Source organism: Pinus tabuliformis, chromosome 5_2 (genome assembly GCF_031772625.1).
Source record: "Pinus tabuliformis cultivar Carrire ecotype Pingquan chromosome 5_2, CPIR1, whole genome shotgun sequence".
Classification (NCBI taxonomy): domain Eukaryota; kingdom Viridiplantae; phylum Streptophyta; class Pinopsida; order Pinales; family Pinaceae; genus Pinus; species Pinus tabuliformis.
In genome coordinates this window covers 653,140,753-653,146,287 of record NC_142306.1, presented here as the reverse complement: position 1 = coordinate 653,146,287, position 5,535 = coordinate 653,140,753, and positions in this window count along the sequence as shown.

Here is a 5,535-nt window from a genome sequence, read left to right as displayed (position 1 = left end):
AACTGGGAGCTTGTTGCCTATAACCTTCTTTAAACATGAAACATGGAAAACTAGGTGCACTCTAGACGCTGCAAGAAGCTCCAATTTGTATGCCATAGTACCAATCTTTTGCAACACCTTGTACGGACCATAATACTTTGGTGATAATTTATTATCCTTCTTAGCTTGCTTGAGGGACATTTGTTTATATGGTTGTAGCCGTAGGAATACCCAATCAACTACATCAAAACTTCTTTCACTGCAATGTTGATCTGCCTGTTGTTTCATTCTATTATGTGCCAACACGAGGTTATCTTTTAAGAGTTGGAGGACTTGTTGTTGATGTTCGATGTGATGTTCCACTGCTTGAACCTTAGAATTTTCTCTTAAATATGATGTGATGGATGGTGGCTGACATCCATAAAGTGCCATAAATGGGGTCATTTTTTTTGCTGTATGGAAGGAAGTGTTATACCACCATTCAGCCAGAGGCAACCATTTGACCCATTGTGTTTGTTTATAAGATACAAAGCAATGAAGATATCCTTCCAAACATTTGTTTACTATCTCAGTTTTCCCATCAGATTGAGGATGATAAGATGAGATATGAGCTAACTGAGTACCAAGACAAGAAAATAATTATGTCCAAAAATTTCCAGTAAAAATGGGATCTCTGTCACTTACAATAATCTTTGGGTTTCCATGTAGCTTTTGAAGTGTTTCCATAAATGCAGTAGAAACTATACTGGCTTTAAATGGATATGATAATGCACAAAAGTGTGCATACTTGGTAAGTCTGTCAACTACCACATGACACTCTTTCCCTCAGACTTGGGTAAACCTGTGATAAAATCCATTGAAACCTCCTCCCAAAGTTGGCTTGGAATGGATAAAGGTTGTAATAGACCCGGGGTCTTAATTGTTTCAACTTTATTTTGTTGGCAAACCAAACATTCCACCACAAACTTTTGAATATCCAATTTAAATCCATCCCAAAAAAATTCCTTCTTAACCCTTTGGTAAGTTTTTAAAAATCCTAAGTGCCCTCCTAAGGGAGAAGTGTGCAATTCCATAAAAATATTTTGTTTGAGTTGCGAATTCTTACAAAGGTATAAGCGATCTTTGTACCATAACGAATCATTTTTCCAGCTAAATGTATTAGATGTACTGGAATATTATTGTAACTTTCGAATAAGTGTCCACACTTCTTCATCATTCTTCCATTCCTTCCTTGCTTCATTTATCCAATCTTGTTAGATAATAGAAATGGTGCACAACAATGCTTCCACATCCTCATCATTTCTTGAGAGTGCATCTGCCACCACATTTTGCTTCCATTTTTTGTAGATGATTTCAAAGTCATAACCCAACATCTTTGTGACCCACTTTTGTTGCTCTTCAGAGGATAATCTTTGTTCTAAAAAGTATTTAAGGCTATCATAATCCATTTTTACCTTGAAGTGTCTTCCCATTAGGTAGGGTCGCCATTTCTTAAGTGCATATAGTATTGCCAACATTTCCTTCTCATAAATAGCTTTGTGTAAAACCTTTCCCTTGATTGGATGACTTTCAAAAGAAATGGGTCTTTCATCTTGCATTAAAACAGCACCAATTCCATTTCCTGAAGCATCACATTCCACAATAAAGGTTTTTGTGAAGTCCGGTGTAGCTAAGACCAATGCTTGGCACATTGCCTCTTTAAGATGTTCGAAGGCCTTTGTTGCTTCTGGAGTCCATGAAAATGCATCTTTCTTCAATAATGTTGTTAGAGGTGCTACTATTCTCCCATAATTCTTAACAAACTTGCGATAATACCTTGTCAATCTGATAAATCCTCATAGATGCTTTATGGATGTGGGCATTTTCCATTCCTTAATGGCTTTAATTTTGCTAGGGTCTACCTTAACTCCTTCATGAGATACAATATGACCCAGATATTCCACCTCTTGTACTCCAAAGAAACATTTGGATCTTTTTGCATATAATTGTTTCTCCTCCAATAGTTGTAGCACCCTGTCAACATGTTCAACATGATCCTTCCAAGACTTGTTGTAGATTAGTATATCATCAAAAAATACTAACACAAATTTTCTAAGGAAGGGTTTGAAAATGGAATTCATCAAACCTTGAAATGTAGAAGGTGCATTGGTAAGGCCAAAAGGCATGACCAAAAATTCATAATGACCCTCATGAGTTCTAAATGTTGTTTTCGAAATGTCTTCAATCTTCATTCTGATTTGATGATATCTTGAACAAAGATCCAACTTGGTGAAGTAAATTGATCCATGCAATTCATCTAGTAATTCATCAATGATAGGAATGGGAAACTGATCTTTAATAGTGAGCTTGTTGAGCTCCCTATAATTCGGACACATGCGCCATGATCCATCCTTCTTGTGCACCAATACTACTAGATCAGAGAAAGAACTTTGACTAGGTTGAATTATACCAGCCTCTAGCATTTATGCAACCATACGTTCAATTTCACTCTTTTTGGCATAGGGATATCTGTAAGACCTTATGTTTGGAGGAACACTTCCTGGAATCAGATGAATAGCATGATCATGATCACGAATAGGTGGGAGACCTTTGGGAGTCTCAAATACCTTGGAATGATTGTCCAAGACTTTTTGGAGATTTGGAGAAATAGATGATTCCGATGTGGAAACATCTAGTGAACATAATTGTGCAATTACACCTCTTTGTTCCTTTTTTAGAAGCTTTTTCATACCGTTAGAGCTGATTATCTTTCCCAGTTTCCCTGCAATACCCCTTAATTCAACTTCCTTTCCTTCTGCAGAAAATTTCTTGAAAATTAAAAGCTATTGTACCCAAGGATTGTAGCCATTGGACTCCTAGTACAACATCAGCACCTCCCATTGGAATGGAAAGCAATAGGCTCGTCAATACATATTCTCCCATGGATAGCTTGATATTATGGCACTTTCCAGAGCAATTTATCGTTCCTCCATTTGAAACCATCATTTGACACTCTGGTGTTGGATATAGGAAGAAATTCAATTCTCTTGCTACCTTACAATGAATAAAATTGTGGGTACTTCCTGAATCAATCAACACTATTACCTCTTTCTTCTTGATTTGTCCTTCTATCTTGATGGTTTGAGGAGTGGTAATTCCCGCCAATGCATTACAAGATATGGTCAAATTCATTTCTTCTTTATCTAGGCTTTGTTCCTGGAGTATATCCTCTTCTTTTGACCTTTCTTTCTCCTTTTCTTCTTCCTCTTCACAATCTATGTAGAATAATTTCTTCTCAGCACACTTATTACCTTTAGTGTATTTGCTATCACAACTGTAACAAAGCCATTTTTCTCTTTTTTCTTCCAATTGTTGTGGTGTCAACCTTATAGGTTGTGGGATGCTAGGGGTAACAACACTTCCATATTTATAGTTGTGACTGGTATGCTTCTTGGTTGCCATAATTTTGCTTTCCATTTTTCTTGCTAACCTGAATGCCTTCTCTAATGAATCAGGTTCTCAAAGGTGAACATCATGTTGGATATTATCCTTTAAAGTCCCTATGAACACATCAATCCTACGCTCCTCTGGAATATTTTTTACTCTTATGTTCGATTTTTGAAACTCCTCAATGTGCTCCATTATTGAACCCTTTTGTTTGAGACTTATCAATTGGCTAAAAAAAGTGTTGCTTTTTGTGTCCTCATAATGTGCTATCAATTCTTCCGTAAAAATTGCCCAAGTGATAATTTGTTTACGAAAGCAAAGCCATTAATACCATACAAACTAATTTGGTTCCAAATATAAAGTTGCAATACGTACCTTTTGTGTGTTTTGCACATTATTGAGATCGAAAAATTGCTCCATATGTAATATCCATGTTGCGGGGTCCTTGCCATCAAACTTTCTCATATCGATTTTTGGAATATGGTGGGTCTTCGATCCAACATTAGAGTCTATGGAATCATGATTAACATTTCTTTTGTTCTCATCATAAGTTTTCTTTACTACCCTTTCACCATTAGTGACGATTTCTTGTAGCAACGTATTCATATTTATCTTCAATTCTTCCATGTTTGTCTTCAAATCTATCTTCAAATCATCCATCTTAGCTTCCATGCCCTTTATCTTAGATTCCATGCCATTTATCATAGCTTCTGTTAGCTTTTGTGAAAATGACATTTGTTGCACTTGGTCTTGTAATTTTGATATATCATGTAGCATTTCTTCCTCTTTTTCATGAGTCATGCTAGCGCTTTCAGGTTGCTTACTAGGTGTTTGCATTTTCTTTCCTCGGGGCATCAGTTACTGATAATAATTCTTTACTATGCCTTTTAAATTCTTCAAAATAATTTTTCAAACCAAGCTTAAGAAAAAATTTAAAAAAAAATCTACACACCTTTTTTCACTTTGAAGGAGCTTGATATTGCATCTGATGTATCACTGCAATTTCAGATCATCCAGTTCTGAAATTGTGACCTGCAGTAGCCCTCTGTGTCCTCTTTCCAATGCCACCAATCTGATCCAAATTGGATTCTCCAAGGAAGAGTTATGTCAAATCTCCCACAGTGACCTGATTATAGAATACTTCAGTATAGCAAACTTGTACGACATGCACGTGTCCCTGTTTTGACCTTTGGCTCTGAAAAATATATACAAGAAACTACAGTCTGTCCTCTTTCTGTAGCTTCTTACGAAACTTTAATCCGATGCTCAGAGAGAAAGTTATGAATATTTTCCCTAGGTCATCTGTTTGGAATGTAATTCAGGGGTCTACAAAAAGACCAACTTCCTCGGATCATATCTCCACAAATATAGCGCGAAAAGATTTAAATTCGGACTCGAGGTTCAATGCAATTTCATCTCAAATAGGTTTTTTTTAACTTCTGAAACATCGCAGAAAAAAGTTATAGTGAAAATGCCACGATGACCTGTTTGGAGCAGCGAAACCCTAGAATCCAAAGCTTTGATACAAAATGTTATGAAACCAACTCACAAAAAGATAGAAAAGATAGTTGAACGCCTTAGAATTCAGCCTCTTCGAGGGGGCAACCTCATTTACATTACACAAATGAACAATTCTTGGATGATTCAAATGACAAAACCTCCTTTCTATATATAGGAGTCTAAGGAGTCACAATATAACCCAGCCGACTTAACAATAATAATATAAAGCCACAAAAATAACAATAGAGGGATTCTATGGGGCAGAGTGATAAAAATATGGGGACAATAGGGCCGCAACAATATTAATAAGGGATACAACTACAATAGTAATGGGGTAATCATTAGTATTATAGGGACCTAACACATGCAGAGCTTGGTTTTTCTTTATTTCTCTCTAAATACTATTCTTTCTGTGGAATTGCTCTCTGCTATCGAATTCCAGAAAGTTTTGCGTAGAGGGTTTTTACCCCTTGTAAGTTCTAGTTTGACAAGTGAGGATTTATTGAAGTTGTCATCCTCAGGAGTCATTTGGGTACATCCAGGGTTCAAGTCCCTGAAATCCTGAGCGAGTATGAGGTTTTAAGTTCTTCTCATTTGTTTACGCTATTCATGCAAACAATTGTTCAATGT